Below are 26,562 nucleotides of genomic sequence, written 5' to 3'. Positions count from 1 at the left end.
CACCGCTCCTTTCTCTATCTGCAACGTAGAGAGTGTCCTGACTAGGGCCGAGACAACTAATCGATTCAGGCCGGGTACACACGAACAAACATGTACGGTGAAAGCGGTCCGTCGGACCGTTTTCACCGTACATGCCTGCCAGAGGGCTTCTGTACGATGGTTGTACACACCATCGTACAGAAGTCCGCGCGTAAACAATACGCGGGGCGTGTCCGCGTCGTCGCCGCGACGATGACGCGGCGATGACGCGGAGACGTGGGCGGGCCTGCCATTTAAAGGCTTCCACGCATGCGTCGAAGTCATTCGACGCATGCGAGGGACGGCGGGCGCCTGGACATGTACGGTAGGTCTGTACTGACGACCGTACATGTCAGAGCGGGCAGGATTCCAGCGGACGGTTTTAAAACACGTCCAGGAATATTTGCCCGCTGGGAAAAGGCCCGGCGGGCAAATGTTTGCTGGAATTCGGCCCGCTCGCGCCCACACACGACCGAACATGTATGCTGAAACTGGCCCGCGGACCAGTTTCAGCATACATGTTTGGTCGTGTGTACGGGGCCTAAGAAATTAATCGATTAATAATCGATAAATCGGCCAGTAACATAATGGGGTTAGAAAAAAAAATTAGCCCTTTATAGTACAAAAAAGAGCCAATCGCTACTGTAAATATTACTTTCACTGTCCCACAGTAAAAAATGAACCCCTTACAGTAGCGATTATTTGCTCTTTTTGTACTAATTTTAGTTTTTTAACTCTGTTATGTTACTAAATATCTCAGGCCTGGGGTCACACCTCGGTGCTTTTTGCAGAAACACACTACAGTTCATTTACATGGTTTCACATCCATGATTTTTTCAGCTGCTGTGTATTTGGAAAGGGCAAGGACTTTTTTTTTTTTTTTTTTTTATGCAAAAAGGTGCTATTTTTTGGGGGGGTTTAATATACTTCAATGGAGAAGCTGCAGAATTTTTTATTTTATTTTTTGGCAATTTGTGTTTTCTAATCCACACAACAACAAATTGGCCAAAATAAAATAATTTTTTTTTTAAGGTTATTAACCGATTATTCGATTAATCGGCCAACTAATCGATTATGAAAATAATCGTTAGTTGCAGCCCTAGTCCTGACTCTCCGGTAGTCCAAGGGAGGGGGCGAGCACGACACTCCACACCAGGAAGAAAGCCTCCCATTACTGTGTGGAGTTACAGACAGAAGAACAGGAAGTGAGGATTTCTCAGGAGAAATAAGGACATTTAAAAGCAAAATGGAAGGATGAGGTAAGTGAAGGAGGACTGCACTAAGGTAAAGGAAGCTATTTAGGGGGAAATAAATTGTACCTTTACAACCCCTATAAGGTAAAAAAACATATTTCTTATTTTACTTTCAATTTAGTTAGTAAGTGGCTCAGGGACAGGACTCAGGAGGACAGGAAATTAGAACGGGCAGCACACACACACACGAAATGGACTCTCACAGTGACACTGACAGTAGTGTGCAGCAGCACAGATCACCGGCACGTCCTCTCCTGAGTCACAGTGACAATCTCTCTCCATGCCAGGTGGTCCCTCCGTTCCAAACAGCATTGACAGTTCCGCTTCCATCCTGCAGACCTGCACACTGCTCTGCCAGCTCCCCTCAGCTCCCTTGCACCATGTTATCACATGACACGCTCAGGCACCGCCTCCGCTAGACCCGCCCCCCCACGGTACCACCCAATCACACTGTAGCAGGCACTTGGATGGTCTCGGCCATCTCCGGACCTGAGCTGTGCAAGCGCAGTTCTGAGCCACATGTCACAGCCATATTTTTTACTGGCAACCTTTTCCTCTTACTGGCAGGAGAAAAGTGCCTGTTTTTTACTGGCTGTCAGTAAAAAAAACTGACGGTTGGCAACACTGCACGTGACAACGGTCACTTGTCCCAATGGCTCCTGATTAGAAGCCTTGATGGTGACTGCTCGGTCAGTGTGCAGAAAGTGCGCTCTCAGTTCACAGCCTCATGCCATCATGGATGCGTATGTGCAGAGGGTGGGTGGGTGTTAAAGCCCACCTTACTTGATGCCGCATGTAAGCCCTACAGACCTACATAGTTGGCAAGTAGTTAAGCAAATTAAGCATGTACTTTGTGTCACCAAGGGCAGAGGACATCACATAAAAGATAATTGCACTTTAAAGTGGAATTCCAGGATCGATCTACAGTGAGGGGGGAAAAAGGTATTTGATCCCCTGCTGAATTTGTTTGTTTGCCCACTGACAAATGATCAGTCTATAATTTTAAGGGAAGGTTTATTATAACAGTGAGAGACCGAACAACAAAAATATCCAGAAAAACGCATTTCAAAAATGTTATAAGTTGATTTGCATTTTAACCGCTTCAATACCAGGCACTTACACCCCTTCCTGCCCAAGCCATTTTTCAGCTTTCAGCACTGTCACACTTTGACAATTGCGCGGTCATGCTACACTGTACCCAAACAGAATACAAAAAAAAAAGATTTTCTTTTTGTTTCTGTTGTAAATGTTGTAAATAGGGGCCCTTTCACGCAGACGTGTCCGGACTCCGCTTTGCTCAGCAGGTATCGCTCTGTCGATCCCCGCTGAGCAGGCAGATGACAGGTCTGTCTCTGCATACTGTTCAGGGACCGACCTGTCAGAGCGCGGCTCTCCTCTATGGGGGATTGGATGAAGACGGACCGTAATAGGGTTTCCATTCGTCAGACTTAAGCGTATTGGAGCAGGTCGAATGTCAGCGGACATGTCACTGCTGACATCCATCGCTCCATAGACCTCTATGGAGCATCCCATTCAGGTCCGCCTAAAAAACTGACAGGCAGACCTAACCGGTCTGCCCATGTGAAAGTATTAGGTAGATTCAGGTAGAGTTAGGCCGGCTTATCAGTAGATAAGTCGACCAAACTCAGAAGCTACGCCGACTTATGTTTAAGCGTATGCTCAAACAGAGATACGCTTAAACATATCTAAGATAAGACGGCTTGCGCCGTCCTATCTTAGATTGCAATATTTTGGATGGCCGCTAGGTGGCGCTTCCATTGCGGTCGGCGTAGAATATGTAAATGATTTGGTACGCCGATTCCGTAAGGCATTAGCAGGCCTAAAGTTATTCCACTTATTAGGTGGAATAACAATGTTAAAGTATGGCCGCCGTTCCAGCCGCGAGATTTAAATTTTTTACGCCGTTTGCGTAAGTCGTCCGCGAATCGGGATTTACGTTGTTTACGTCCACGTCAAAATCAATAGGCCCGTGCGGCGTACGTAGCCGCAATGCACACTGGGAAATGTAGGCGCCCGGCGCATGCGCAGTTAGAAAAAAAAAGTAAAAACCGTGAGGTCAAGCCTCATTACCATCAAACACGCCCCCCTCCAACACATTTAAATTCGGCGCCCTTACGCCCGCCCGCTTTAGGCTACGCCGCCGTATATTGGCAGGCAAGTATATTGAGAATCATTACTAGCCTAGCTAATTTACGGCGCCGTAGCCTAAACACGCTAAGCTACGCCGCCGTAACTTTAATCCAATGTACCTGAATCTACCTATATGTTTTTTAGTATGTTTTCTCCTTCACTGATGGGCACTGATGAGGTGGCACTGACGATGGGCACTGGTAGGACGGCACTGATATGCAGCACTGATGGGCACTTATAGGCGACACTGAAAGGCTGCACTGATGTGTACTTATGAGTGGCATTGATAGGTGGCACTGATGGGCATCACTGATGGCACTGTCAGGCATTGGGGATGGCCACTGATTGGCAGCTGTCTGGGCACTGAATGGCATTTCCCTGGTGGTCTAGGGTGGCATACCTGGTGGTCCAGTTTTGTGGCCTTCCCTGGTGGTCCATTGCGGCATCCTGTTGGTCCTGGGCGGGCATCCAAGGGAGGGTTGCACTGATAAACAATCGGCACAGACCCCTTCTGTTAGGAGAGCGGCCCCCCTCCTCTGTCAGACGCGAGTGAGGAAAAGCTGATTAATGGCTCTTCCTGTTTACGTCGTGATCAGCCGTGATTGGACACGGCTGATCACATGGTAAAGAGCCTCCGTCGGAGGCTCTTTACTGAGATCGGTGTAACAGTGTGTCAGACTGACACGCGCATCACCACCGATTGCCACGATGCACGCCCCCACGGGCGAATGGCGCCTGTTATCCTGCTGGACATCATATGACACCCAGTCAAGATAACGGAACCACCGCCCTGCCATCATTCTGCTGTAGGCCAGGCGGGAAGTGGTTAATGAGTAAAAAAAAGCATTTGATCCCTTCACAAAACATGACTTAGTACCTGGTGGCAAAACCCTTGTTGGCAATTGGAGGTCAGACGTTTCTTGTAGTTGGCCACCAGGTTTGCACACATCTCAAGAGGGATTTTGGGCCACTCCTCTGTGTAGATCAGACCTGGGCAAACTACGGCCCGCGGGCCGTATACGGCCCGGCGGACCTTTTAATCCGGCCCACCCCCGCTGCCACGTTAATCACCGCGCATAGACACTCCCCCTTGGACGGATCTGTCCAATCGCGAGCAAGGGGGAGTCACATAGACACTCCCCCTTGCTGGCGATTGGACAGATCCGTCCAAGGGGGTGTGTCTATGGCATAGACACTTCCCCTTGGACGGATCTGTCCAATCGCGAGCAAGGGGGAGTCACATAGACACTCCCCCTTGCTCGCGATTGGACAGATCCGTCCAAGGGGGAGTGTCTATGCGAAGCGGGGAAAACAGCTGTTCAAACGAACGCTGTCTGTTATGTTCCCCGCCGCGGTGATAACAGTAGGCAGGGCCGGGAGGGGTCACTGTGCCCATCACACGCAGCCACTTGTGCCAACACATGCAGCCACTTGTGCCAACACAAGCAGCCACTTCGCCACCATAAATTGTCGCCACTGTGCCAATCACATGCAGCCACTGTGCCAATCACACGCAGCCACTGTGCCAATCACACGCAGCCACTGTGCCAATCACACGCAGCCACTGTTCCCATCAAACGCAGCCACTGTGCCAATCACACGCAGCCACTGTGCAATCAATTGTTGCCACTGTTCCCAAACACAGCCACTGTGCCAATCACATGCAGCCACTGTGCCAATCACACGCAGCCACTGTGCCAATCACACGCAGCCACTGTGCCAATCACACGCAGCCACTGTGCCAATCACACGCAGCCACTGTGCCAATCACACGCAGCCACTGTGCCAATCACACGCAGCCACTGTGCCAATCACACGCAGCCACTGTGCCCATCAAACGCAGCCACTGTGCCCATCAAACGCAGCCACTGTGCCAATCACACGCAGCCACTGTGCCAATCACACGCAGCCACTGTGCCAATCACACGCAGCCACTCTGCCCATCAAACGCAGCCACTGTGCCAATCACACGCAGCCACTGTGCCCATCAAACGCAGCCACTGTGCCCATCACACGCAGCCACTGTGCCCATCACACGCAGCCACTGTTCCCATCAAACGCAGCCACTGTTCCCATCAAACGCAGCCACTGTTCCCATCAAACGCAGCCACTGTTCCCATCAAACGCAGCCACTGTTCCCATCAAACGCAGCCACTGTGCCAATCACACGCAGCCACTGTGCAATCAATTGTTGCCACTGTTACCAAACACAGCCACTGTGCCAATCACACGCAGCCACTGTGCCAATCACACGCAGCCACTGTGCCAATCACACGCAGCCACTGTGCCAATTACACGCAGCCACTGTGCCAATTACACGCAGCCACTGTGCCAATTACACGCAGCCACTGTGCCAATTACACGCAGCCACTGTGCCAATCACACGCAGCCACTGTGCCAATCACACGCAGCCACTGTTCCCATCAAACGCAGCCACTGTGCCAATCACACGCAGCCACTGTGCAATCAATTGTTGCCACTGTTCCCAAACACAGCCACTGTGCCAATCACACGCAGCCACTGTGCCAATCACACGCAGCCACTGTGCCAATCACACGCAGCCACTGTGCCAATCACACGCAGCCACTGTGCCAATCACACGCAGCCACTCTGCCCATCAAACGCAGCCACTGTGCCCATCAAACGCAGCCACTGTGCCATCACATGCAGCCACAGTGCCAACACACGCAGTCACTGTGCCATCAATTGTTGCCACTGTGCCCATCACACGCAGCCACTGTGCCATCAATTGTCGCCACTGTGCCCATCAAACGCAACCACTGTGCCATCACATGCAGCCACTGTGCCATCACATGCAGCCACTGTTTAATCAATTGTTATTGATTAAACAGTGGCTGCCTGTCCCCAGCCTCTGTCCCCCTCCTGTGTCATGTCCCCAGCGTCTGTCCCCCTCCTGTGTCATGTCCCCAGCGTCTGTCCCCCTCCTGTGTCATGTCCCCAGCGTCTGTCCCCCTCCTGTGTCATGTCCCCAGCGTCTGTCCCCCTCCTGTGTCATGTCCCCAGCCTCTGTCCCCCTCCTGTGTCATGTCCCCAGCCTCTGTCCCCCTCCTGTGTCATGTCCCCAGCCTCTGTCCCCCTCCTGTGTCATGTCCCCAGCCTCTGTCCCCCTCCTGTGTCATGTCCCCAGCCTCTGTCCCCCTCCTGTGTCATGTCCCCAGCGTCTGTCCCCCTCCTGTGTCATGTCCCCAGCCTCTGTCCCCCTCCTGTGTCATGTCCCCAGCGTCTGTCCCCCTCCTGTGTCATGTCCCTAGCGTCTGTCCCCCTCCTGTGTCATGTCCCCAGCGTCTGTCCCCCTTTTGTGTCATGTCCCCAGCGTCTGTCCCCCTCCTGTGTCATGTCCCCAGCCTCTGTCCCCCTCCTGTGTCATGTCCCCAGCCTCTGTCCCCCTCCTGTGTCATGTCCCCAGCCTCTGTCCCCCTCCTGTGTCATGTCCCCAGCGTCTGTCCCCCTCCTGTGTCATGTCCCCAGCGTCTGTCCCCCTCCTGTGTCATGTCCCCAGCGTCTGTCCCCCTCCTGTGTCATGTCCCCAGCCTCTGTCCCCCTCCTGTGTCATGTCCCCAGCCTCTGTCCCCCTCCTGTGTCATGTCCCCAGCCTCTGTCCCCCTCCTGTGCCATGTCCCCAGCCTCTGTCCCCCTCCTGTGCCATGTCCCCAGCCTCTGTCCCCCTCCTGTGCCATGTCCCCAGCCTCTGTCCCCCAGTTTTCCAACAATGATATTTACTGCTTTTTATAAAGAAATACAATTGATTTTATGCAGTATTGAGTTTAGCCTTTTGGCCCGGCCCTCCAAAATATTTTTAGTTTCTCATGTGGCCCCATCGAAAAAATAATTGCCCACCCCTGGTGTAGATCCTCTCCAAGTCATTAAAGTGTTACTAAACCCAGTAATATGAAAATAGTTCATCTGCCCCCACCCCCCCCCCACAGTGCCCACAACTTATAAATCTTCTTTTTACATTCAAATATTGCCACTATATACCTTTTTGGAGGACCTGTATACCACGGTCAGTGATAAACTGCAGAGTTTTTCCAGTGCTGAGAGTTCAGGAAGGAGGAGACTTCCACTTCAGCCTGAATACACGCCCACATGTGTGATGCCAATACCATATGACCTGGCTAGCTCTGAGAACAAGAAATGATTCTCTCCAGCATAAAAGACACAACTGAGCATGTGCAGGTTGGCTACCCTGCCTATGTTAGCTGACTTTCCCCAGATAGACAGTGCAGGAGAGGGATCTGTGTTCCCATAATAAAACAGTCTTTTTACACAATGCAGCAGATTAACTTCTTAAAGCGGGGGTTCTCCCTAACGCTCTTATTCAGCATAGTAGCGTGAGCTACAGTATGCCTTTATATATTTTTTTGGCGCCGTACTCCCTGTGTAATCGCCTACGAAAGTTTCCGGGGAATGAGCGTTCCTATTCAGAGGGCTTGTGATTGACGGCCGGCTATGGTGCGTCACGCTTCACGTAAATAGCCGAAATAGGTGTTTGCTCTTCACGGTGCCTGCGCAGTCAGCTCCGATGTCTGTGCGCAGGTGCCGTATAGCGCCGGGAAGAGCTGAGACCTACTCCGGCTATTTTCGTGACGCGCCATAGCCGGCCGTCAATCACGAGCCCTCTGAATAGGAACGCCCATTCCCCGCGGGGAGTCTGGAATTTTACTACGCGATATAACAGTGAGTACGGCGCCAAAAAAATATATAAAGGCATACTGTAGCTCGCGCTACTATGCTGAATGAGATGCTAGAAAGTTGTTTTTAGGGTGAAACACCGCTTTAAGTTCCACAGTGGGTATAACAAGCATGCTATGCTATGCTGCATATACAGACTGATTTTACTGTTGCGGGTTTAGTATCACTTTAAGGTTTCGAGGCTGACGTTTGGTAACTCGAACCTTCAGATCCCTCACATATTTTCTATGGGATTAGGGTCTGGAGACTGGCTAGGCCACTCCAGGATCTTCTTGAGCCACTCCTGTGTTGCCTTGACCGTGTGTTTTGGGTCATTGTCATGCTGGAATACCCATGCATGACCCATTTCCAATGCCCTGGCTGAGGAAAGGAGGTTCTCACCCAAGATTTGAGGGTGCATAGCCCCACGTTCATCATCCCTTTTGATGCAGTGAAGTTGTCCGGACCCCTTAGCATAAAAAACAAACAAAAACAAAGCATAATGTTTCCATCTCTACATTTGATGGTGGGGATGGTGTTCTTGGGGTTATAGGCAGCATTCCTCCTCCTTCAAATATGGCGAGTTGAGTTGATGCCAACGAGGTCAATTTTGGTCTCATCTGACCACAACACTTTCACCCAGTTCTCCTCTGAATCATTTAGATGTTCATGAGTAAACTTCAGACAGGTCTGTACATGTGCTTTTTTGAGCAGGGGTACCTTGTGGGTGCTGAAGGATTTCATTCCTTCATGGCATTGTATGTTACTAATTGTTTTCTTGGTGACAATGGTACCAGCTTACCCGCCGCCACTGCTGACCCCAAAAAAGTGCATGCTATGTCAGTGATGTCACAAGGGGCGGTGCCACCAGGTGACTTTGTCTGGGTGACCCTGCCTCGTAGCTATTGAAGAAATTTCAGACAGCGGGAGCCATTCCTTCTTTTTTTTTTTTTTTTTAAGTGATCACATGTCCTCTGTTCTCAGCTGCATAAGACCTGGGAGGAGATAGAAGAAGCAGCACACTGAGCTTTTTCGTGAATGGCTGTGCAGCATGGGCATTTCAGGACAAGTCTGATCATTAGCAGATTGCAGCCTGAGTTCCCAGCATAGCTAGAGAACTGACCACGGTGTGCTCGCTCTTGCTTAGTGTGGTCAGTTTTTAATAGGAAAGCAAGGGGACTAAAAAGGAAAATAGGGGATTTCACATAAAGGAAGCAATACAAAGAACAGGATGCTTTCTCATACAAGTAAAATAGTACAGAAGGCACTTATTCGGAATATAAAATGTTGGGGTAACAAACACTTGAAACTGTTTTATTTTATTTTTTTGTATTAAAATAACAAACCTGCTTATACTTGCCTGCTCTGTTTAATGCTTTTGCACAGAGCAACCTCGATCTTCTTCTGGGGTCACCTCGCCGGCGATCCAGGCTTCTCCTCTTCATTGCGTGCCCTCACAGAAAGCCCCTTTCCATTGGGGTACCCATGCGGGCTTGCTCCCGAAACCAGCGGCTGCGTCTCTTGACACAGACAGCAGGACTCGGCCCTGTCCCCTGCTTCCGTGTCACAGGATTTGATTGACAGCAGTGGAAGCTGCTATCAATCTGTCCAATGAGGAGAAAGGCTGGAGCCGATGCACAGCGCTGGATGGGATGAGCTCCGGTAAGAAAATGGATAGTATGCATTAAGGTGAAAAACCATGAGGCTTTACAACCACTGTAAGTGCTTCTCAACGTGTCATTGAAGCATGAGAAGTCAGGGCCATTTTGTGAATTTGTGAATTATTTATTTATTTTCAGGCACAAGGCCATTTTGTGTGGTTGTTGTGTATATTTGTATCTCACATAAGTACCATTAGGTAGATTCAGAAACAGTTAGGCCGGCTTATCAGTAGATAAGCCGACCTAACTCAGAATCTACGCCGACTTATGTTTAAGTGTATTCTCAATCAGAGATACACTTAAACATATCTAAGATACGACGGCTTGCGCCGTCCTATCTTAGGTTGCAATATTGAAGCTGGCCGATAGGTGGCGCTTCCATTGCGGTCGGCATAGAATATGTAAATTAGTAGATACGCCGATTCACGAACGTACGCCCGGCCGACGCAGTACTTTTATGCCGTTTACGTTAGAGATAGGCCGCTAAGTTAAAGCTAGGCCCTAGTTAGAATAGTAATGTTAAGTATGGCCGCCGTTCCCGCTTCAAAATGTTTACGTCGTTTGCGCAAGTCGTCCGTGAATCGGGATTTACGTTGTTAATCAATAGGCCCGTGCGGCGTACTTAGCCGCAATGCACACTGGGAAATGTAGGCGCCCGGCGCATGCGCAGTTAAAAAAAACGTCAAAAACGTAAGGTCAAGCCCCATTGACATAAAACACGCCCCCTTACACACATTTGAATTAGGCGCCCTTACGCCCGCCTGCTTTAGGCTACGCCGCCGTAACTTGGCAAGTACATTGTGAATCATGTACTTGCCTTGCTAACTTACGGCGGCGTAGCATAAATGCCTTAAGCTACCCTGCCGCAAAGTTGCGGCATTGTATGTGAATCTAGGCACATGGCACTGGGATTCATTTACTAAAGCTGGAGAGTCCAAAATCTGGTGCAGCTGTGCATAAAAGCCAATCCGCTTCCAGGTTTAAAGGAACACTAAAGGCAAAAATTAATTTTTTTTAAAATAACAAACATGTTATAGTTACCTCCACTGTGCAGATCGTTTTGCACAGAGTGTCCCCGAATCCTGTCTTCTGAGGTCCCTCGGCGGCTGTCTCGGCTCCTCCTTGCAAAAGCTTTCCACCTTCATGCGAGCAAGCTTGCATGGTGGAAAGCTTTTGCAAAAGCGTTCCCGTGATACAACGGTGGCCATAGCTGCCGACTGTATCACTCGGCCCGGCCCCTCAGCGCGCCGCGTCATCCGCTGTGATTGACAGCAGCGCCAGCCAATGGCTGCGCTGCTATCAATCCGCCCAGCCTAGCCAATCAACGGCCAGGCTGGGAACCCAAGAACATCACATGGACGCGCTCGGGAATTTCGAACGGTCAGGTAAGTAAAACGGGGGGGGGGGGCGGGCGGTCCCATCGGATGTTTTTTCACCTTAAGCATAGGATGCATTAAGGTGAAAAAACATTTACCTTTACAACCCCTTTAAGGCTAGATTCACACTAGTGTGGGCCGTGCATCCCATTTGCTCGGGCACGGCAGCCCATCCATTTGAATGGGCTGCTGTGCCACGTGAACCACACAAAAAAGGTGCATGCACCTTTTTTTTAAAACGCGGTCGCAGGGAAACTGCCCCTGCGGTTCCCGCAATCACGCTGCGGACTGAGATGTGTGGGGGTGCAATTCAGAATGAATGTCATCCCTGCATGTCTTGCAAAACCAGTGCGCTGTGGGTGGTTGCAAGTATCAATGCGATTCCTGCAACCGGAATGCACAGTCCATACATGGGTTAAATTCCGAACACATTTTCTTTTGAAAATCAGAAATTTTGTGTGTTTTGTGAACCGATGACGTCATTATCGATTTCGAAATTTGACCAACCCAGCCATCAATTTCACCTCCTGTTACTACAGAAAAGCATTTTCTTTTTTCCTTTCCAGGTCACAGCTCGGGGCTCGACAAACTCCAGGTTGCATTGGCGCCTGGGCTACACTGCCGCAGGGGTCTTGTCCCTATGCGGGGCATACAATGCAGATGCAACCACCCACAGCGCGCTGGTTTTGGAAAATGCGCTCTGTTTACTAAGGGCATTGCCCTTACATTGCTTACACTGACAGGGGAACTAACGCCCTCTTCTGGTGGTCAGGGCTGCGACGTACAGTTACTGACGGCCCTGAGGGCTTCCCCTTCTTGCTCTCACTGCCCAACAGCTGGGAAGAGGTTGAAAGTGTTGCTGCGTCATCTGGCACCCTTTCCATAACAGTGAGCGGACAGGGAGTGTGGGGCAGCTGGTTGGAAAGGCTTCAGTTCCATTTACACTCCCCCCCCCCCCCCCCCCCAAAAGATGGAAACTGTTTTCCATTCACTATTATTTTTTTTCCATTAGAATACATTTTTATTCTTTTTCATTCTCTTCAGTTTCGCACTCTCTCCTTGCCATGCCGGCCATTCAACCATCTACTGTTGGACGAGCATGCTGGAAAACCAGCAGCCGATAAGTGCTCTCAACCAATGGCAGAGAGCGCTGACCGGAGTGTTTTATGGGGGGCTGTACCCCTGACAGAACACAACAGTTCAGTGGGGGAGATCTCTGTACCAACATTTGGATTGTTGGTACAGCAGCTCTGACCTAAACTGTTAGATTTTTAACATTATCCCCCTTTCCCCTCAGAGATGATCTTTTTTCTTTGTTTCCCCCATCTCAGAGATGATCTTTTTTTCCCCCCTTTCCCCTCAGAGATGATCTTTTTTCTTTGTTTCCCCATCTCAGAGATGATCTTTTTTTCTTTGTTTCCCCCATCTCAGAGATGATCTTTTTTTCCCCCCTTTCCCCTCAGAGATGATCTTTTTTCTTTGTTTCCCCCATCTCAGAGATGATCTTTTTTCTCTGTTTCCCCCATCTCAGAGATGATCTTTTTTCTCTGTTTCCCCCATCTCAGAGATGATCTTTTTTTCCCCCCTTTCCCCTCAGAGATGATCTTTTTTCTTTGTTTCCCCATCTCAGAGATGATCTTTTTTCTCTGTTTCCCCCATCTCAGAGATGATCTTTTTTCTTTGTTTCCCCCATCTCAGAGATGATCTTTTTTCTCTGTTTCCCCCATCTCAGAGATGATCTTTTTTCTCTGTTTCCCCCATCTCAGAGATGATCTTTTTTCTTTGTTTCCCCCATCTCAGAGATGATCTTTTTTCTTTGTTTCCCCCATCTCAGAGATGATCTTTTTTCCCCTCAGAGATGATCTTTTTTTTTTTTTTTTCCCATCTCAGAGATGATCTTTTTTTCCCCCCTTTCCCCTCAGAGATGATCTTTTTTCTTTGTTTCCCCCATCTCAGAGATGATCTTTTTTTCCCCCCTTTCCCCTCAGAGATGATCTTTTTTCTTTGTTTCCCCATCTCAGAGATGATCTTTTTTCTCTGTTTCCCCCATCTCAGAGATGATCTTTTTTCTTTGTTTCCCCCATCTCAGAGATGATCTTTTTTCTTTGTTTCCCCCATCTCAGAGATGATCTTTTTTCTTTGTTTCCCCCATCTCAGAGATGATCTTTTTTCTTTGTTTCCCCCATCTCAGAGATGATCTTTTTTCCCCTCAGAGATGATCTTTTTTTTTTTTTTTTCCCATCTCAGAGATGATCTTTTTTTCCCCCCTTTCCCCTCAGAGATGATCTTTTTTTCCCCCCTTTCGCCTCAGAGATGATCTTTTTTCCCCCCTTTCCCCTCAGAGATGATCTTTTTTTTTTCCCATCTCAGAGATGATCTTTTTTTTCCCCCTTTCCCCTCAGAGATGATCTTTTTTCCCCCCTTTCCCCTCAGAGATGATCTTTTTTTTTCCCCCTTTCCCCTCAGAGATGATCTTTTTTTTTTCCATCTCAGAGATGATCTTTTTTCCCCCCTTTCCCCTCAGAGATGATCTTTTTTTCCCCCCTTTCCCCTCAGAGATGATCTTTTTTTTCCCCCTTTCCCCTCAGAGATGATCTTTTTTTTGCCCCATCTCAGAGATGATCTTTTTTTCCCCCCTTTCCCCTCAGAGATGATCTTTTTTTTGCCCCATCTCAGAGATGATCTTTTTTCCCCCGCTTTCCCCTCAGAGATGATCTTTTTTTTCCCCCCTTTCCCCTCAGAGATGATCTTTTTTTTTTTTTTTTTTCCCATCTCAGAGATGATCTTTTTTTCCCCCCTTCCAGCCACACAGTCTCGGGTAAACTGCGGGCATGACATCACCTCCCCCCGTTGTGGTCTGGGAACACTCGGCTCCCAGAACACAGCGGGAGCCAATTGGCAGGCGTAGCGCGACTCTCGCATGCGCTGTAGGGAACTGGGCAGTGAACCCGGAGTGCTTCACTTCCTGGTTCCCTCACCGAGGATGGCGGGGGGGCAGCAGAGTGACGAGCGGTCGCTCGTCCTCTGCTGCGGACGGCGCTGGACTCCAGGACAGGTAAGTGTGCCGATAATAAAGCGGAGGTTCACCCTAAAACAATTATATACCATTCCAACCAGCATACTGCCGACATGTACAGTATGCTGTTTTTTTCCCCCCCGCTGTACATACCGTTTTATCGTTCTTTTTCTTTACGGACTCCCGCGGGGAATAGGCGGGCAAATAGGCGTGACGCGCCTTAGCCGCACGTCAATCATCTACGACTCTTCATAGGAACGCCTATTCCCCACGGGAGTCTGGAAAGAAAAAGAACGATAAAACGGTACAGCTAAAAAAGAAAAAAAAACCAGCAAACTGTACATGTCGGCAGTATGCTGGTTGGAATGGTATATAATTGTTTTAGGGTGAACCTCCACTTTAAAAGTCAGCAGCTGCAGTATTTGTAGCTGCTGGCTTTTAATATTTTTTTTTTCAGCGCACATCCGCTTTAGGGTCTCTGGACCTCAATTTGCATGAAAGTCAGACCAAAGTAGTACAGGGACTACATTGAAGTTGGCAGGACTTGAAGTCGCACATATATGAATGGTTAGCATTGGAAATCATGGGGAACGACTTGTCATGCGACTTTGCAGTTCCAAGTCGCACAAGTGTGAAAGGGGCCTGACGGACAGTACTCGATTGTTTCTGATTTTCGGAATTCCACCCATGCTGATTGGTTTCTATGCAGAGTTGCATCTGATTTTGCACTCTCCAGTTTTAGTGAATCGGCTGCGGTGTGTTTTCCCAGTCAGACATGGTGATGGAAGGTGGTGTTTAGGTGTCTTTTATAGTGGACATGGTGAGGTGGAGGGCAGAAGTCATTCCTTTGTTCCTTGTGGTGTATTGTCCCAGCTTTGTAGGGTCTGCTGCTACTAATGGCTCAGCTTATGTGTTCCTCACATTGTGTATTTGAGGCCAGCTGCTCCTCTCCAGTAGGTGGTAATACTGAGGAAGCCCGTCTCTTTTTATGACCATGTATGTGTTCATGCAAAGGGTTACTCTAGCTTTAAGACACCCTTTCTTCTCCTGTCACTCATCTCCAACCCTTCACTCTGATTCGCCAGCGCGCCCTTTTCCCGCCTCTCTTTATAGCCATGCCAGGGTTTCCTGCTCTATTTCGCAGGGGTCCCCCTTTCTTCACAACCACACTACTTTCAGTGTGGGAACCTCCACGCGCCAACCCAGCCCGGGCTCTCTTTGCGTGCAGCGAGCCTCCCCGCTAGCCACGCCCTCAGCAATGTGATGTTCGTTGCCATTGGCAGTCCTTCGCGATCTATTCCAATTCGAACCCGCCTACGGAAACCTTTGTGCACGATTATTGGTTAATAGGCACGTCAGTCACGCCGTTGTCCCGCCCGTCATGCGCTGATAGGCGAATGAGCTTCCGAAGTTCTTGGGATAATTGATGCGATTGGCCCGTGAGGCTTAGCAGGTTAGGTTGTACACCTAGTATATGTAGCCGGCAGCTGAGCACGCCGTTGCTTGTGCCGACGCTGTGAGAGAAAAATCGAGGCTGCTTCGGAGCGCATAGCCCGCCCCAAGCCGGATCTTTAGCAGGTAATACAATCTTTTGACCGCTCGGTACGCTAAATGAGGGCGGGGGGTGAGGGGTGTGTACGGGGTCCTGTAGCGTGGGCCTCGTTTGCTTTATCCTTGAGACGACTCGCAGTGTAACCTGCGGCCTACCTGCCGGTGTCCGCCTCGCGGCCTCTACCCGGACGGCTTCCCCTTGCTGTGTGTGCGGTGACCGAGCCAACCCCACTAGGGGAATGGGGATGTTATAGGGGGGCTCCATTGGGGGTTATCGGACTGGGACCATGAGCCTCCCTCATTAGTAGGGTGTCTCCTCATCTGTACACTATTATGGATGGCTGTGGCCATGTACAGGGCGAGATATGAGGGGGAGTGAGACTAACAGACACCCCCAAAATAGGCCTTATTCACATTTTGCAAATAACTTTATTTTTTTTATTTTTCGTGTGTTGCTACGTAAGTAGCTCTTCATGCCACACATGCACCACAGAAGCTCATGCGCCTTTTTTACGTGCAGATCCTGGCGCATACGTTGCACCGCAAGCGCAAAGTGGGCTTTTTTTTTCCCGCGTGTTCCAGAAACGCACAGATGTGAATGCAGCCTTGACGTGATCTCTGCTATTCTCATGTACCCCCAGATGTGGGTACATTATTTTAGGCTTCTTCTCAAAAGTGTGTAAGGGTTAGAACCCCTGTCAAGTTTTTGAGATCTTTCCCCATTTTTCTTGGGGCCCGTTTACACCCCTGCGCCATAGTAATGTACGTTTCGCGCACAGAGGAGGTGACCATTGTTATGGTACCCCCACGAACACACCTGAGTTGCAGTGCACTGCCATTAGCTTTGCTGTTCTTGGTACATTTTTTTTTTAAGCAGTCTATTCAAATGCACAATGGCAGACTTTCCATGCGAATGGGAGGTCTGCTTTCCTGCCACCAATACAAAAAGACCTCCAACGATCTTTGCCTTAAAGCGGAGCTCCACCCAAAAGGGGAAATTCCACTTTTAAGTCGTCCTCCCCAGCTCCTGTTTGCGAAACGGCTTTTGGGGGCAGAGGGTACCCAATTTAGACAGGTATCCGCTCCCACATCCGTTCCAGTCACCTTAAGTCAGTGATGGCAAACCTTGGCCCACCCAGATGTTTTGGAACAACATTTCCTACGATGCTCCATTACACTGCAGAGTGCATGAGCATCATGGGGAAATGTAGGTCCAAAATATCTGGGGTGCCAAGGTTTGCCATCACTACCTTAGGTGATTGGAAGCAGAAGTTCTACCACTCCCCACCCTTCTCCCCGAAGTCATCTTGGATTTATGACATATCCCAGAAGACTTGCAGTGAAGTTCCACCCAAAAATGGAACTTCTCTAAGTGCAGGTAACCCCCTGACATGCCACATTTGGCATGTAATATTTTGGGAAAGGAGCGGGTACCCTGTTTTTACAGGCACCCAGCCCCCACTTCCTCCCCTGACTCCATGGCACCAGAACTAAGACCCCCCCCCCTTCCTCCCTGCAATCTGCTGGGACATGTCCCAGATTTCCCGGCTATGAAGGCACAGCCGGGCGCCCACAGTTAGAATGCCAGCGCCTCGGAGAGTATCGCGGCTTTGTGCGCCCACATAGCTACACTTTTTCTAGCTGCTGCCCTTTTTTAAATGGGTGAAACTCCGCTTTAAGGACCAGTCACAGAGCACATTGCCACTCGCGCTCAAAGCCACCCAGGCTTTGAGCCTGGGTTCACATATGCCATGAGTGCTCAACCTGTGGCTCTCCAGCTGTTGCAAAACTACAATTCCCATAATGCCTCAGCCTTTGGGAGACATGCTTGTACCTGTCAGCGGCTTGCAATGCCTCATGGGAATTGTAGTTCCGCAACAGCTGGAGAGCCACAGGTTGAGCACCCATGAGTCATATGCGAACAGATTTCACATGTAATTCGCACTTGCATTGCTGTGCCGATTACATGCGATGTCGTGCAATGCAAGTTCAGCCATATACCACAAAAAAGGTGCAGGAGCTTTCCCCCCCCACACTGGATTTGCATGGGTGTTCACATGCTGGTTCCCGCATCATATATGTGTGAACGCAAGCTGTTACAGCCGGATGCCCATAGTAAAGAAATGCGACCCCCGCAGAGGAGGGACAAAAACGGCTGGGTTGAGTGCCTCAGATGGATCGTGGGGCAGGTGAGTGGCTGTTTATTAAGGCGTCATGCACACTGGACATTATAAACATGCCTGTAAAAAGCTGTAGCTGTAGAATGAGTTTTGCAGTAGCGTTTTTTAGCAAAGCTATACTCCCACAAAAGCTTAAGGCTCAAGTCAAAAGCACTGATAAATGATGAATGGCTGAGTTTTTAAGCTTTTATCAGCGTTGGAGCGTTTTTACAGCTGAGAAACTCTCTTGGGCCTCTGGAGTCCGCCAGCTCAGCGGAAGATCTCTCCGCTGAGCCAGCGAATGACAAGTCCCTTTCTGCTCACTGAGCGGGGAGGGCCTTGTGCAGCGCCGCTGTCTCCTATGGAGAGATCTGATGAAAATAGACATCGTGTCCGTTTTCATCAGATCTCACCCGATCCGCCATGGACGAATGGGCACGTATATCGCCATCCGTCTGATTTTGGCGGTTCGGATGTCAGGGGACATGTCTCCGCTCACATCTGACGATCCATAGGACTGCATGGAGCAGCCGTTCAGGTCCGCCGTCAAAACTGACAGGTGGACCTGAATGGTCCGACCGTGTGAAAGGGGCCTTAAAGCGGTTCTCCACCCTAAAGTGGAGTCCCGCTGATCGGAACCCTCCGGTGTCACATTTGACACCTTTCAGGGGGGAGGGGGGTGCAGATACCTGTCTAAAGACAGGTATTTGCACCCACTTCCGGCCACACGCTACGGGCAAAAGACGGGTTTTTCTGACTTCCCGTCTGTCGCCCGTTGTGTGCTGGGAACACTCGGCTCCAAGCACACAGCGTGTGAGCCAATCGGCGGGCGCAGCGCGACTCGCGCATGTGCCGTAAGGAACCGGGCAGTGAAGCCGCAGCGTTTCACTTCCTGGTTCCCTCAGCGTGGATGGAGGGGGGAGCAGCAGAGAGACGAGCGATCGCTCGTGCTCTGCTGCGATCAGCGCTGGACTCTCCAGGACAGGTAAGTGTCCTAATATTAAAAGTCAGCAGCTGCAGTATTTGTAGCTGCTGGCTTTTAATATTTTTTCCCCATGGCACATCCGCTTTAAACAGTAGTTCTGTTTTTCCAATAAACGTCCCTGCCTCAAACGTTGATAAAAGCCTACGTGTGCATGAACACATAGGATAACATGCTGGGGAGTTTACTGTCTGCAAAAAAAAGCCTGAAACCAAAACAGCAGCTGTATAAAACGTTCAGTGTGCATGATGCCATAAAGTCAACAGCTACACTTTTTGTTGCTGCTGACTTTCAATAACCACAAGTGACTAGAACTCCACTTTAAAGCCAGAAGCTACAAATACTGTAGCTATTGACTTTAATAAAATGACATTTGCCTGTCCAGGGATCCAGCGCTGTCCTCATCTGAGCACCCTTTTAAAGCAGGGTGTTAAAAATCCTACTTGGTGCATATTTTGTCAGCACCTCCACATTGAAAATGTAGCAAGGATGCATTAAAAATGCAGCCTGTATTGTGTTTTTTTGATGGATTTTTGAGTCTCTTGATCTAAGGAAAAGCACACCATTGGCAGCACGTCAAAATTGCGGGCCTTTTCAGAAGCAGTTATTGTCATCTTTTTTGCTTTTGTCTCAATGCTGAAAACCCTATTTTCGGCGGCCGATAATTTCGGTGCATCACTACTGGCAACTATTTATTTCCAGGGCATAGTGGACAGGTGGTGAGGGGGAAATCCTTTCAGTGGGGAAACTTGTTCTTGTGATGTCCAGAAAGGGGGGCATCTATAGCTTTGGGACAGGAAGTGATACAGATCCATCGAACAGGACACATGCAGCAATGGTGAAACTGACAACATTCCAACCCTTTCTTGCACTGTCAGAGGAAAAATGGCTTTTTACACCCTTAAACTTTGGCACAGTGTTTCCTGCAGCCCCCCATGCATTAGGTCACCTGATCAGAATGATCTTAAAGCGGGGGTTCAGCCTATAAAAAAAAAAATTTTTTTTTTCCTCTAGCATAAAATTAGGCATAGTAGCGTGAGCTACAGTATGCCTGTATTTATTTTTTTAGCCCCGTACTCACTGTGCAATCGTATATTGAAGATTCCGACTCCCCGCGGGGAATGGGCGTTCCTATCCAGAGGGAAGGTGATTGACGGCCGGCTCTGGCACGTCACGCTTCTCCGGAAATAGCCTAAATAGGACTTGGCTCTTCACGGCGTCTGTGCGCAGGCGCCGTGAAGAGCCGAGACCTACTCCGGCTGTCTTCGGGGAGCGTGACGTGCCAGAGCCGGCCGTCAATCACCTTCCCTCTGGATAGAAACGCCCATTCCCTGCGGGGAGTCGGAATCTTCAATATACGATTGCACAGTGAGTACGGGGCTAAAAAAATAAATACAGGCATACTGTAGCTCGCGCTACTATGCCTAATGTTATGCTAAAATGTTGTTATGGAGGGTGAACCACCGCTTTAAAGTGGGTGTTCATTTAAAAAAGTCATACCTGCTCTATGCAGTTGGTTTTGCACAGAGCAGCCCAGATCCTCCTCTTCTCAGGTCCCTCTGCGTTGCTCCTTCCTCCTATCGAGTGCCCCCACAGCTAGCAGCTTGCTATTGGGGGCATTCAAGCAGAGTCACAGCTCTGTATATCTAGATAGAGCTTTCTTTTGGTGGTATTTATTCACCCCTGGGTTTTTTATTTTTTGCTTTTTTAATGAAAATTTTATTTTTGTTCACTGATCAGTGTAAATGATGTGCGGACAGTCTTGCCAGTTATCTGCTTTCATTTCCTCCTACAGACACTGTACATAAAGGACTCCTGATAACCAGCCAGTCTATTAACCTTGTGATCAGCTGTGATTGGACACAGTTGATCACATGGTAAAGGGCCGCTGTAATGGGGGGACAGAGTGGGTACCTGGTTTTGATGGGTACCCTGTTACACTTCTGGGTAAGATGTCGTGGCAATCCAAGAGCATGTTCAGGCCCTCAACAAATTGAAGCTTAACTACAGTAGATTTGTATTTTTTTTAATTTTTTTTTGGGATAAGGTTTTGCATGAATAAACAAAACATGACCCTTGTAAGAACTCCTGTCAGTAGTAAATAGTTTCTCAATAACTGATAAATCTGCAGGACAGCTTGTTTTGAAAAACTGACATACTGGTCAGATCACCAGGTGAAAATTAACAAAAGAGCCTGAAAAGGAAAACGAATGCAGCCATCACAACTTGGAATGTATAAGCTGCAATAAAGCAAATATTTTTGGTTTAATGTGGCTAGTTCAGAACTTAACCATCCTATCCTTTACAACCAAGGAAGCTGCCATCTTGGCCTCTGGTTGATCTGCAGTAGCCATGGTGCTGCACTTGTGATGAACTGTAACACCAGTCATTTGATGGCGTGACAAATCGGCGTAATTCTAACAGCTCTTATCCTTGGCATGCCTCCTGTAACATAGGGTTGTTTAGTTCATGGACTCCATTGTAGTTGCTAGTGGACCCTGATTCGGTGGATACCAGAATCGTCCAGTTTAGGCATCCCATTGCTAAGTGGTAAACACTGGCACTGTGAAAGGCTAGTTAAAGGATTTGTCAGGGGTTGTGTGTGTGTTTTTATTTTTATATATATATATATATATATATATATATATATATATATATATCTCTTTTTATACTTGCCTGAGCCCCATATCTGTCCAGCAATGTCCACAAGACCCTTGGCTGACTCTCCCTCCTGATTGGCTGAGACAACAGTTGCCCTATTGGCTCCAGTGGCTTTCAATCAAAGTCAGTTAGCCAATCAGGAGAGAGAGGATGGTGTCCGAATAGAAACAGAGAACTGTGATTCATCTTGGGTGCCCCCATAGCAAGCTGCTTGCTGTGGGGGCACTCGACAGGAGGGAGGGGCCAGGAGCACAGAAGAGGAAGATCTAGGCTGCTCTGTGCAAATCCACTGCACAGACCAGGTAAGTATAACATGTTTGTTTTTTAAAAACTAGACTTCACAATCACTTTAAAGTGGGAGTTCACCCGAAAAAAAATTTTTAACATTAGATTGATGCTCATTTTGTCAAGGGGATTCGGTAGTTTTTTGTTTTTTTTTAAATCGAAGCAGTGCTTACCGTTTTAGAGAGCGATCTTCTCCGCTGCTTCCGGGTATGGTCTTCGGGGCTGTGCGTTCCTATTTCATTGACAGACTTCCGACGGTCGCATACATCGCGTCACAAGTAGCCGAAAGAAGCCGAACGTCGGTGCGGCTCTATACGGCGCCTGCGCACCGACGTTCGGCTACTTTCGGAAAATCGTGACGCGATGTATGCGACCGTCGGAAGCCTGTCGATCAAATGGGAACGCCCATACCCGAAAGCGGCGGAGAAGATCGCTCTCCAAAACGGTAAGTACTGCTTCGATTTTTAAAAAAAACTACCCGACCCCTTGACAAAATGAGCATCAATCTAATGTTAAATATTAACTTAAAGACATTGTGCTCCTTGACAGAACATAGCCAGGCAAGAAGAATTGTTTCAGTCTTTTGGCTAAGATCAAGCATAGTATTCTTATTATTGTCCAGTGGGGGGTGCTCCACCTCTTTTTGGCAGGAATGGCCATCTGTATAGTATGATGGGTCCTGATGGACTTTTTTTTTCCCATGAGAAGGAATCCAAATTGCGCTCCCATCTGCTAAGCTGGGGATTGGTTAAACTGCCCCAGTGGGGAAGGTTTTGGGGATCCGTGTTGCCTTGCCTGGTCAAGGGATAGGAAGGCACCGTCTTCGGTGTCAAGTGGCAACATGGGGGTGCTAGTATCACTGTGGGTTTGGGACTTCCACTGTGAGAATAAATGTTAAGCCATGATGACACCAGGGCCTTTTGGCTCAGACTAGGGCAGTTTACATGGAGGTTACAGGGGCTAGCCATTGTATAGCAAGTTGGCATTTATTTTACTCTCCCTGATTGTTACAAGATGGTAGGGTGTAGGGGGGGGGTGGCTCTCTAGTATCTTCCTCCCCTCCCTTGGAGGTCTTCTCTTCAGCCAGGACCATACAGTTGTCTTTGGCTAGCCATAAAGAGGTGTTCACAAGCCCTCTTGTCTAGGTGGACTAGAGCGTCCTGGTGCCCCATCCTTGGGGGGCACCCTGGTTGCTGAACAGGATTGGCATTTAAGCACCTAGAAGGTGCCTCTTTATTCCGGCAGTGGTTTTTAGTTTTCCTACCAGATAGGACCTTATTGCACCAAATGACACTAAATGCAGTGGCAGGACAAGGTCGGTCAGTGCCCAGGGCCAAGATGTCAAATTGTGCATTTATAACTCCCAGCAATTCTCCCCCTCTCTACATTGGCAGAGCCCCTTTCTGCCTCTGAGGAGCGATCGCGGGCGGAAATCAAATGCTGGGCACGCGCATCGACTTCCGCGCCCTGTATCTATTACACAAAACAACATACAAGTACATTGTTTCGCACAATAGAGCCACCCTGCCGCTGTATATGTGCAGTGGTCAGACTTAAGTGGATAACTCATTCCAGGCTGCTTCAGTCTCATTCCCTTAGTACAGGGAGCAGGAGCAATGCCATAAAGTACAACCAGCTGAGCTTACCTCGGCACACAAGCTCCCATTCAGCTTGCATCTCTCATAGAAGTGCGGGCGATCCGGCAGTTCGGGCGGGATCTCCAAAGCTGGCAGTGTCCACATCCAGCCTTCACCAGAGCCAGCAGCCTCACTCCTGCCAGTCAGCTGGCGAACTGAGCATTCATCTGTTCTCAGTGCCCCCTTCTCCACATATTTTCTCCATGCCCAGGGCAGGTGCCCCTTCTACCCAGCCTTTGCCCTAGCAGTTGGGTGCGTTTTTTAAATGCAGTATGAATGCATATGCAAAGAAATGCATTCCAGTGAGCCTAGTTTACATCATTGCAGTGCTTTCATGTGTGTTGCATTGTTTTTCACTGCAACCCACGTATATGTGTGCAATCGCACTGAAATTGGAACAATTGTGGTATAAATGAGCACTTAGTGACAGAATTTGCTAAAAAAAAAAAAAAGTCTGCATTGTGCAGAAATGGGTGCATGGTGATGCACTTCTGAGTTCCAACCTATGGAGCAGCGGATACATGTCTGCTGATACCTGCTGCCATCTGATCCTATTTTCCATCCAATCTCCCCATAGAGGAGAGCAGGATTGTCGGCTCCCAGCAGAACGGGCACTGACCTGTCATCCATCTGCTCAGCGGAGCAAGCAGTATCTGCTACGTGGAGGCGGCCGTGTCAATCGCTGATAATCGGGGCACGTGTTGTGTGTGTGTGTGTGTTTTTTTTTTTTTCCCCTCTTTGTTTTGGCAACTAAAAAAAAAAAAATTGCTGGTTATTAAATACAACCAAAAGAAAGCTCTGTGTAATAAAAAAAAAAGTGACTGAGAAATTGTCATTCTAATGCCGCGTACACACGGCTTTATGTGATGTAAAAAAAACGACTTTTTAAAAACGTCATTTTAAATAACCGTGTGTGGGGAAAACGTTGTTTTATGTCTTCTGAAAAACGACAAAAAAAATTCGAGCATGCTTCAATTTTTTGTCGGTTTTTTATGTGTCACAAAAAATCACCGCGTGTAGCTAAAACAACGTTTTTAAACCCGCGCATGCTCAGAAGCAAGTTATGAAGCGAGCTTCAATGGAAAAGAGTGGTGAACGTAACCGCGCTTTGCTAGAGCATTTTGAAAAAACGATGGTGTGTAGGCAACGTCGTTTTTAAAAATGAAGTTTAAAAAACGTAGTTTTTTTACTTCACAAAAAATGTTTTTTCTTCATAAAAAAAAAAAAAAACGACCGTTTGTACGCGGCATAAGACTACTTTCACAATGAGGTGGTTTTCAGGCACTTTAGCGTGAAAAATAGCATCTGAAAACCGCCGCCTCCCATTCAGTGTCTATTTTTTTTTTTTTACACTGGGGTGGTGCGCTTGTGGGATGTTACAATAAGTCTTGCAAGCAGCATTTTTGGTGGGTTGAGAGGAATGTATTTAGCACTCCCAAAATATTCTGCTCGTTGCAGCGCTTCCAAAGCACCGCAAAACTGGACAGAGCTACCTTTTTGTAGGAAAGGGGTGCCCAACCAGTGGCCCGCGGAGCCCTCTGATGTGGCCTGCGACCTCCTGCTCTGAGATGGCGGATTGTCATAAGCCTATGCTTCATGTAAAGGCCATCTCCTGTCACAGGTGGAGTGATGCCAAATTCTCTGCCTGGGACAGCAACAGCTGGTGATACCTGAATGGAAGACTGTTATTAAAAGTACTAAAATCACAGTGTGTATATGGACATATCTGTTCTTCAGAGGTTATTAAAGCGGGGGTTCACCCTATAAACCTAAAAAAAAATAAAAATGTTTTGTTCTACCATAAAATCAGGCATTGTAGCGTGAGCTACAGTATGCCTGTCCCGATTTTTTTTTTTTTTTTTTTTTTTTCCCCGTACTCACCGTTTACTCCTACATCGAAGATACCGACTCCCCTCGGTGAATGGGCATGCCTATGGAGACGGAGGATGATTGACGGCCGGCTCTGGCGCGTCACGCTTCTCCGGAAATAGCCGAAATAGGCTTGGCTCTTCACGGCGCCTGCGCATAGCCTGTGCGCAGGCGCCGTGAAGAGCCGAGACCTACTCCGGCTGTCTTCGGGGAGAGTGACGTGCCAGGACCGGCCGTCAATCATCCTCCCTCTCCATAGGCACGCCCATTCCCCGCGGGAGCCAAAATCTTCTATGTACGATTACAAGGTGAGTCCGGGGTTAAAAAAATCGGGACAGGCATACTGTAGCTCGCGCTACAATGCCTGTCTCGATGGTAAAATCATGTGAGTGAGGGTGAACTACCGCTTTAAGCTCCTTTCAAACTGATCTGCAGGGGCACCTGCGGGTTACCTGCACTGAGCCATAGACTTCTGTTATTACCTGTGGGTTGGTGCACCAAACCTGCAGGATATAATAGAAAGTGCAACTAACCCACAGGTGCACTGCGCTGCACCCTCTGTGTGGTTATACCACAGCGCATCTTTTGACATGATCAATCTGACCCAATTGTACCCTTCGCTCACCTCTATTGAGCTACAGATGTAAACGGGCTTGTGGCCATTTACACCAACCTACCTCCTAATTCTATCCGCAAAAAAAACAGAAGGGGGAATCTGTCCCTTTCCATCTGGGCAGATTGCATTGGAGGGCCAATAGAGTAGAGTGGGCTGTGCGCATGTCTGCTCTGCGTATGCAGAGTGGACATGGACCTGCCATCTGCCTGCTCTGTTCATTTGTGGCAGCGACCAGCTACCAAGTCTCTTAAGTGGCCCTTGCGCTTCAAAAGGTTGGGTACCCCTGTTTTAGGATACCACTAGCCCCCCTCATCTGAGACCCAAGTATATTTCAGTACTTGTGTTCAGCATAATGTTTGGACTGCTGCAGCATGAACAGAATCCAGTGTTTTGCCTTGCAGCTGCTGTGAAGTTACCTGTTATAGAGTATTGGCCATATCTGCAGAATATTTATTGGCTCTAATGTGGTGCTGAGTTTCTTGCAGGAAAACTTAGTTGGCCTCAAACACAGTTGTAACACCAAAGCAATTTTGGTTTTCCGTACATTTTTTAATTGTGGAATTTACATGGCTCTGGTGCTCAGTCTGGCAGGGTTGAGGAACTGAATATTCTCTGTATGGTTTACTTTTCCATAC

General features: G+C 48.6%; 1 protein-coding gene across 3 annotated transcripts in view; it reads left to right on the top strand.

The window, feature by feature from the left end:
• G3BP1 (G3BP stress granule assembly factor 1) overlaps window positions 1–26,562 on the top strand; it is a 67,246-nt gene that overhangs the window by 19,815 nt on the left and 20,869 nt on the right. The window contains exon 1 of one of the 3 annotated variants that reach the window (XM_040345121.1): window positions 15,617–15,745. The exons of the other annotated variants lie outside the window; for them this stretch is intronic. The gene's annotated coding sequence lies outside the window, so the exon portion shown is untranslated. Of the gene's footprint in view, window positions 1–15,616; window positions 15,746–26,562 lie in introns of those variants that run through there. 3 annotated transcript variants of the gene reach the window in all.

This window comes from Rana temporaria, chromosome 3, assembly GCF_905171775.1.
Source record: "Rana temporaria chromosome 3, aRanTem1.1, whole genome shotgun sequence".
NCBI lineage: Eukaryota > Metazoa > Chordata > Amphibia > Anura > Ranidae > Rana > Rana temporaria.
This window is presented reverse-complemented; position numbering and strand designations above follow the sequence as displayed.